Below are 9,817 nucleotides of genomic sequence, written 5' to 3'. Positions count from 1 at the left end.
CCCTGCGGCTATGTGAATCAAGAAAAGCCTGCAGCCTGACTTACCAGTTTGGGACATTCCAGCCTTTACAATTGCTTGAGCCATTTCCTTGAGAGAAATCTCTCTATATATATGCTTTACTGGTTTTTCTTCTGTAGAGAACCCAGCCAAAGACAGTCATTAAATCAAAAAATCATTTTTTTATTTACTATGAAGACAGAGACACAGAGAAGGGGCTCTTTACTTCCTGGGCAAGTAGTTCTGCCCTCCTCTTACCCTCCTTCTCCTCAACACCCCCAGTTCCCTTCTCCCCACTCACACCTTCTCTCCAGCCCACAAACCACTTTCTCTCTAACCCCTACCATCTTTCTTCCAATACCCCACCACCTTTCTCTACCTCCCACCTTCCTCCCACATACCCCCTCCCTCTCTGGCTGCCCCTATCCACTTCCCTCTCCCCATTCACACAGCACAGGTGCAGGCAGAATGGGGTATTTACACCCTCCTGGAGAGAAGCCTGGAAGGAGAGGCAGGGGGCTTGGGTGGAAGCACCAGCAGCTGTGAGGCCTGGTGAGGAGGGCCTGGATGGGAACAAGGCCACAGCACAGATGCCAAGGTGAGTGGATGGGTCAGTGCTACTGAAGAGTGGTGATTAGACAGGGTCTGAGCTACTGCCTCCTGCAGTCATGGAGAGGAGAGCGAGCCCAGAGCATCACTCCTTGTAGCTCAGGTTGAGCAAGGTGAAGCTGTGAAATGCAAGTTGCCCACAGAATTCTAGAAGGTGCGGGAGGGTGTGGTCAGCCCTGAATTTCCAGATGGGGTATTTGGGTCTGGATTGCATTGCATCTGTAGACCACTTTGGGTAGAATTGACATTTTCACAATGTTGAGTCTTCCTATCCATATGCAAGGTATGTTTTTCCACTTATCCAGGTCTGTTTTGGTTTCTTGCAATAGTGTCTTGTCGTTTTCATTGTATAGGTCTTTTATGTCTCTGGTTAGAACTATTCCTAAGTATTTTATTTTCTGGCCCAGGGACCCCAAACCTGCCCCCCATAGACCTCCTGGCCTGCCCTGGGCTCAAGGTGTAGCCTTGGGGGAAGAGGGACCCCCTAGACACCCTGGGGCTCGTGGATTCTGACAAACCCTAGTGAGGGCCTGCACGGCTGCTGAGACATGTAAGGCATTATTAGCCCCTCATCCTTGGTGTGCCTCGGAGGGCCCCTGGGAATTTCTTTTTTTTAAAGAAAAGGCTGTTTTGTACTTGAGGGGAAATGGCTGGAGGCCTTAGGTGAGAGATCAAACCTGAGAACAGAAACAAAGCCTCCAGCGTCAGAGTCCTGGACGGAGAGCAGAGACAGGCGGCTCCTGGCTGGGAGTGGGAGGCAGAGCCGTGGTTCTGGCTGACAGACCTGACGTTTGAGACTCAATGGCCCACTTCTCTCTTTCGAGCTCGTCATGAGTCTAGGGGAGCTGGGGTGCAGGGTGTGGTGAGCTCTGGGATTGGGACTGGCTGAGGGCCTCCTGCCCCATCCCTGCGCAGTCCACCATGGAGTATGGCTTGTTAGGAACCATCCTAAGTGGGGGACCACACAGGACCCCCGTGGTCATTGGCCCAGTGGTATGGCCAGCATGAATGCAGAAAAGTTCGAACTCAGAGACTGTCAGTGAGATAGAGGGTGGAAGTGAGGAAGGTGGCTGACCTGGGGGGGTATGTCACCCACCCACCCACTCAGACTCAGATCCCAGCTGCCCACTGCCAGATGCTGACTGCAGGTGAGAGACATCAGGAAGTTCTTCCGCCTACCACCGTAAAAGGAGAGGGTGGCCATTGTCATGGTAGTGGCACATTCTGGCACCAAGAGTCCATCATAAGGGTTGGCTCCCCTTCACATCTAAGCCAGCCTTCCTGTCACTTCATTCTCAAGTAGGAGATACCTCAGCTGGGTGAGGAAAGCCTGCAAAACAAGACAAATGGTCCAGATACTCAGGGGAAAAAATGACTCCAAGGACAAAGACAGTCATTCCGTAAAGAGAAGAAAACAAAACAAAACCTTTAGCTGATATCCGACCAAGAACAGGATGCCAAGGAAAAAGAGCAAAAGCCACGACAATAGAAGACGCAGTTTTGGAAATTAAACATATCATTCCTGCTAGGAAACATACAAGTGCTGGAACACAAAATTGAGGAAATCCAGTGCATGGAATAAATCCAGTGCATGAGAAAACCTAAAACATGAGAGAGAAAAAACAGGAGACAAGGATTAGTCCAGGAGGTCCAACATCTCATCAACTGCAGCCCCAGCAAGGGAGAACCAAAGCAGAACAAAAACTGAAACTTAACCTGTTGCCATCAAGATGATTCTGACTCATAGTGACCTTATAGGACAGAGTAGAACTGCCCCATGTGGCTTGCAAGGATGTAAATCTGTATGGAAGCAGACTGCCACATCTTTCTCACACAGAGCGGTAGGTGGGTTTGAACCACTGACCTTTCAGTTTGCAGCTGAGTGCTTAACCACTGTGCCACCAGCTTTCCTATTAGGAAAGGAGAAAATAGGGGCGGAGACAGAATAGAAAATGCCCTGAACCAAAGGGAGAATGGGTGTTCCAATCACTGACCCTCCAGAATGCAGAGCTGCTTGAATGAAAAAAATAATCTCAAACTAAGGCAGGTTATTGAGAACTTACAGAGCCCCATGGATAAAGATTTTATCCTTGAGCTCCCCAAACTCAGGAAGATTGTAGAGAACAAGCAGGTTCCTAAAGAAGTGAGCATCAGGGGTCACTGAACTTCAACAGCATGGTGTTAACAGAGACTCGAGTTCTAAGGGAAATGGTTGCAGCATTTATTCCATGTGTCCATCAGAATACAGATATGCTCAGACACTCGAGGACCCAGTTTTCACTTCCCACACACCATTGTCAGAAAGAGATTTGAAGACACGCTCTAACAAAATAGGAGTATACACCTTTTAGAAGGAAGATTTGAAGTGCAGATATTAAGTGAGAGCCACTGATTCCAGGCAGGGAAGGGTGTTCAGTGCACCCAGAGAGAGCAGCATGCAGAGGGGTGAGGGGCCATCAGTACAATTCAGAGCTTGGAAGGTTTTGAGAATACGATCAAGGCACTCAGTGGGAGAAAAAAACAAGACAATCAGAAACTCCAGGATGAAAATAAAACCGTATGAAAAAGGCAGCTTTAAGCATGACTTGGAGTTCCTGGGTGGTGTAAATGGTTAACACACTTGGCGAATAACTGAAAGGTTGGAGGTTCAAGTCCACCCAGAGGTGCCTAAGAAAGGCGTGGCAATCTTCTAAAAAATCAGCCCCTGCCACCTGCATGGAGCACAGTTCTACTCTGACACATGTGGGGTCTCCATGAGTTGAAGTGCCTAGATCTGCAGGGCATGGTTCTGAGTGGTTTACACTTTAGTTCTCCCAACAGTAGGTATGACAAGGACGTCTATTTTACAAAGAAACTGAGGCTGTGGAGTTTGACAGGCTCACACCACTCACAAGTGGTGGGGGTGAGATGGAGATTCGAGCTGTCTGACATTAAAGCCCACTTGGCCTCGCAGCCTTACAACCACAGACCACACACGAGTCAAGCTGAGCCAGGCATGTTGAGCCCCTATAAGGATGTAAAAGGACTCGGGCTGCGCTTGGCTTCACACACTGATGTCATTGTCTTGAAGGTCTTCACAATGTTTGCACAGGCCTGAGGACGGTGTGGCTGGACTTGAATAGCCCCTTTGGGTGGCACACCACAGACAGTGCTCATGGCCACTACTTTGCTCCGGATGTGGCATCTGCCACCAACTTGGAAGATCCTCCTGAATCTGAAGTTACACAGTAGGATGCAAATGTCCCCAGTTGAGTCGAGGGCCACAGGGCACATGAGGCAAAGGGAAAAGTCAAGTACTGACCCTCTCCTTGTTTAAAATATTGCTGCTTTGTTCATCTTGGAGTTTTTGCATTACTTCTGATTTTTAGCATGCTATATTAGAATACGATTTATCTTGATGACTGGGGTTTTTGAGCCCTTTTAGATATTGTGCTTTAGGCGAGCGCCTTGCTCACTTCACCTCCTCCTCGCTAGAGTGGACAATGCAAAACTCGACACTCATCTGTCCAAGGCTTGGGGCAGGAGGGTGCTGCAGTGGGGGCTCTGGTGTGCTACCTCAAGTGCAGAGGCGGAAGCACTAGACTTGTGACGTAACTGGATTAAAGTGGGGAGATGGGGTGGTTTCAGGGAGCCGGATTCTTACCAGTCTTCCTAAGAGGAAGTCAGACCATATGTGTAATGCTGACACAGAAGAGCATTATTCCATGACCTGGGTAATCAGAAAACAGGCCATGAGAGACACCGCCCACCAGGGTGGGAGTGGGTTATAAGTCCTTCTTTCCTGTTGCGTGTTTAAGCCAATGAAGTACTACAAAGGAATGCCAGAGAACAGAAATGATTTTTAACAACTTAGGTAAATACATTCTGAATTTGAAAATTGAAATGGCAAAATTAAATGTCAGGTTCAGGAAAAAAGACAAAAACCACGACCCTACTGGGTAAGGCTCAAGGGACAAAGAGGTAACTCCTCCATTTTCTGGACACAGAGAAGCCCTGGTGTTTACAAAGGAGAGCGCATCACTCGCCAGGGAGACAGCATCAGCAGCAGGGAGGATGGGAGACAGAGGAAGGTGGAGGCTTGTGTGCTGTGTGTTAGGTCAGTGTGGCTGACGTTGGGGCACTGGGACGTCCATGCAGACCTGACGTGGGGTGGACACGGGACTCCAGGCAGTTCTCACAAAAACGGCATCACTATGGAACTAGTGTTACTTTCAGGAGAAAGTACAGTCCTAGGTAAGCAGTGGTTATAGGATGGCGTTTTCTGGTGGGTCACTCAGCCTTAGGAGGGGCCCCTCTAACGTGACAGCAGTGTAAGCCCACGTCTTCCGCAGAAAATAACCGCCCCGCCATCCTCAGTCTGCTCCACTGGACCCAGTGCAAGTGGGCATCTAGTGGCCTGTGTCCCAACATTTGGCCCTACAGGCTGAGAGCACAGATGTGGTGAGATGGGGGAGGGGCATCAGGTGGGGGCAGCCTGGAGGTGGGGCTGAGAGGTGGTGCCGGGCAGCAGTGTCTTAGAGTTGGGGTGATCCATGTGCCAGGCAAAAGACGCTATTTATTCATTTTTATGACTGAGGAAATAGAGGCAAAACAGGTCCAGTAACTTGATCATGGCCACATAGCTAAAGGGGTTGGCCGGAACTTGACCCCATAAGGTCTCTGTCAGGGGAAATACAGGGATCCCCAGGTAAAAAGGGAACTGAGCAGGTTCAGGAAAAAAGGGAAAAGGGGTCTAAGACTCAAATCTCACCCATTAGGATCCCTCCTCTGGGGTCCTTGTCCCCTCCTCTCTCCATAGGCAAAGACCTGAGGACCCCTAGAGGTCAGGGAACATTTTATCCAGACTCCAATGTAAACAGTCTAATCCAGGTTATTTAAAAACTAGGTTCTCTGCAGTGCTTTAGATCACCCACCAAGAAATGTGTCCTATCAGGGCCGGTGGGGTTTGACTCTTATATCTGCACAATCAGAACCCTCAGTTTAAAACTGAAATGTCTCCATTCTAGTGGCAGAGAAAAGACCAATCTTATAGTACCTCGAGGTTATTAGTACTACATTTAAAAAACCAAAAACCTGTTTCCGATTTCCACTCATAGCAACCCTATAGGACAGAGTAGAACTGCCCCAGAGGGTTTCCAAGACGCAGCTGATGGAATCGAACTGCTTCTTTATGAGCAGCTGAGCTCTTCACCACTGCACCACCAGGGCTCCACTGATACATTTAGGCATCCCAAAACAGAGATTTAAAAGGTCTCTGTGTTCCATTCTTTGTGCCCTCTCCAGACACTCCATGAGAAAAACACCTGCTTAGACACAGAAGGATTTAAGAAGGGTTAGGGGGATCATCAGCATCATTTAATGGAGTCACAAGGAACTGCAGATCTGTGGCTGAGAATTGCCAACCCCTTCTGTCTGTGCCTCTCACAAAGACTTTGTAATTAGCTGCCCATTAGGCTCCACCTCATGGAGATCCTGTGTGTAACAGAGGGAAAATTTGCTCAGTCCTATGCCATCCTTGTGATCATTAATATGTCTCATTCCTGTTGGGCAATATCCTGTTCTGATCCATAAGGACATCACTGGCTAATTTTAGAAACAGATTGCCAGGCATTTCTTCCTAGTCTGTCTTAGTCTGGAACCCCCGCTGAAACCTGTCCAACTGGGTGACACTGCTGGTATTTGAAATAAGTGACATAGCTTCCAGCCATCACAGCAACATGTAAGCCACCACAGTACAACGAAGGGACAGATGGGTGGGGGCTCAGAGACTAAACCAAAACACAAACCAAACCCACTGCCGTTAAATCGATTCTGACTGATAGCAACCCTAAGGGCAGAGCAGAACTGCTCCATGGTGTTTCCAAGGCTGTAAATCTTTACGGAAGCAGACTGACATCATTTTACTGCACAGCAGCTGGTGGGTTCCAACCACCGACCGATCAGTTAGCAGCTGAATGCCTTAACCATTGCACCACCAGGGTCCCTTCAGAGACTAGGCCCCATAAAACAACACTTGTCCATAAACAGAAGGGCCTAAAAGGGGTAGGAATTGTATCATTGATACTAAACATTTGAACCATGTTTAAAACGGAAAATTTTCCATCTCCATGCAAAAAGAAAAAATAGTTTGGTTATTTTCCTCACCACTTGATGAGCACTGCCTAACAACGTACTATTCGGTGAACTATCAGAATATTTACACATGGTTATTGGCCAAGGAGCCCAATGGTGCAGTGCTGAAGCGCTCTGCTGCTAACTGAAAGGTCAGCGGTTAGAACCCACCTAACGCTACAGTAGAAAAGACTTGGAGATCTGTTCCCATAAAGATTACAGCCTAGGAAACCCTGTGGTGCAGTTCTACTCTGTCCTATACGGTCACTGAGTTGGAATGGACTCCACAGCACACAACACTGACCAAGGATATTCTGAGAGAGAAGAGCCCACCAACCCTCCTGAGCTCTACCGCCCACGTGCGCAGCCTTTGCCAACGCATATGCCTTGGTCTCCTCTGTATTATCAACTTAAATTGATCTCCAGTATATATTAAGTGCGAAAAAGTAAATTAATGTAAAGAAAACATGATAAATAACAAACATACGTTCATGTATGTATTTATGTATTCTGGGGGAGGGATATTTCTGAGAAACACTGAAAGGTTACACAGGAAACAAAATGGAAATGGTTAGCAAAGTGGTCGTGATATTAACAGAACACTGGTACTACAGGAGGAAGTCAGCCTTCTGAATACAGCTGTTCATACAGTCTTCAGTTTTGAACCATGTGAAAGTTTTATGTTAAAGGAATAATTCAAAATGAAAGCAAACCTTAAAAATTAAACATACACAGAAACAAGTAAACCTAATAACATGTATCAAACTGTCACTGCCCATCTGTGAGTCTGACATACTGTGATGGCTGGCAGGTTGCTGATACATGAAGCTATACCAACAGTATTTCAAATACCAGCAGGATCACCCACAGTGGACAAGCATTAGCAGAGCATACAGACTCCAACAGCCTAGGAAGAAAGACCTGGCAATCTACTTGAGAAAATCAGTCAATGAAAACCTTATGGATCAGAATAGAATGCTGTCTGATATAGTGCTGAAAGATGAGCCCTCTGGGTTGGAAGGCACTACTCAAACAGCAATTATCATGAAGATGGTGCAGAACTGGGCAACACTGTCCTGTTATGCAGGAGGTCAAGGAGCCCTGGTGGTCTAATGGTTTAGCACTTGGCTACTAATGAAATGGTTCACAGTTCAAACTCACCCAGCAGCTCCATGGGAGAAAGAGCTGGCAATCTGCTTCTGTAAAGATAATAGCCAAGAAAACCTTATGGGGTAATTCTACTCTTGTCACGTGGAGTTGCTAAGAATTGGAATTGACTCCATGGCACACAACAACATAAGTAAGTTCACCATGAGCTGGAGCCAACTCGATGGCAGGAAACAGTATCAAACTGATCACATAAGGATGCACAAGAATTTGTGCTCAAGCCAATGTTTAAGTACGGTAACCTTGTGTTTATATCCTTAATATAAACGTATAACCAGTATGTACAAAAACAAAGGCAAAAAACTCAGTATTTCAGCAAATTTTTTAGTCGGTTCTATTATTATGACATTGAAACTTTTCGCATTAGAAAGCAAGGTTTTTATTAAAAAAGCGAAAACTGCAAATATAACAGAAAGTGACAAGATTTGTCCATTTACTTTTATCCCATGAATGTTCCTTGCTTCAGCCTAATAAATCAGCCGTGAACAAACATTTCTGAAAACCATTAGAATTCTTACTTAAAACCCATCTTCCTGCCATGTTTCTGCTTGCCAACTTCAAATTAGTAAGTTTCCAGTGCCCCATGACACCCAGAACTCATAAAAACCCTCTTGCCTCACCTTACCCTTTGGAGTTGAACTCGGACTTATCCCGAGGTCTCTTTCCTGAATAAAGTCGTTTCCCTGTTTAACATTGTTCAGCACAATTTTGCATATTTAACATTGTCCGGCACTACTTCTTATACATATATACGTATATATATTAAAATCTTAAATTTGTTATTAGGAATAAGAGTATCAATTTGTGATGTAAGAGATTATGTATTTTACATGCTTACTAAAAGGCTGAGACAAATTGACTCAGTGGTAACAAGTTTTGGTTTATCACCAAGCGCATGTATTGCACACACCTAGGTTTTTAAAAGGAACCAGAGGTTTAGGGAGAAAGGGTTGATTCCAGATCTGGAACAGGAAAGTACAAAGTGATCCAGGGACTTCTTTTGCATTAAAACACTAATAAGGTTGTATCAACAATCTATCTGGTTGGTGAAACTAAGAAACTGAATAAACTCTAATTTTTATTAAATATAACAATAAACTTGATTCAATTATTGGAAAAGTATGCTTGGAGCAACCTGGAATTGTGATTCTACTTTTCAACAGTAACATTTATGAAACGTGCTGCTTCTGGATTCTGGAAGATGGAGTACTAAAGAAGAAAATATAAAATGTCTCATAAATTCTTATTCCTTAATTTAATTTATAATTTTTACCTTGACAATAAATGGACATATTGGGTTAAATAAGATTTTTCATTAAAAATTTCACATTTACATTTTCATGTGTCCAATATGGCTGCTAAAATATTTTAAATTACATTTTTTACGTGCATTACGTTTCTATTAGAACTGTGCAAGACTCAATGTCTGTATTACAAAAAATACTTAAGACTAATTAAACAAAATCATAACACAAATACAGTAAAACCTGTGAGAGCCAGAATGCGATGGGAGTGCCTTGTTTTACCAGGTCTTGCGTATTTTCCACCTTTTATTGGGTGCTTATCACTTTCCTTTTGCTCTCTATTAAGAATCCTACATCATAAACACCCACTGAGTTTTTCTTCTCTGACTGGTTTCTTACACAGGTGCTGGCTGTCACAGGTTAGACTGTATTCAGAATCCTGAACGTTTTAACATTTACAAGACAAGCAAAAGAATGTTCTGTGTAAGACAGATTAAGCAGATCTAGAAATAAAAAGTTAATGTGGAAATATGGTTTGGATCCTAACTTCAAAAAACCCAACAGTCAGATAATTTATGGACAACTGGAGAAATTTTCATTTGTTTTGAGGGACAATGAAGATCTGGGTTGTTCTGGTAGGAAACTGACCTTATTTGTAGGGGCTTAAAGGGTGAAGTGAATGTCTGCAA

Source organism: Trichechus manatus, unplaced genomic scaffold (assembly GCF_000243295.1).
Source record: "Trichechus manatus latirostris isolate Lorelei unplaced genomic scaffold, TriManLat1.0 scaffold00201, whole genome shotgun sequence".
In the NCBI taxonomy this organism is placed as follows: domain Eukaryota; kingdom Metazoa; phylum Chordata; class Mammalia; order Sirenia; family Trichechidae; genus Trichechus; species Trichechus manatus.
Note: the sequence above shows the minus strand (reverse complement) of the source record.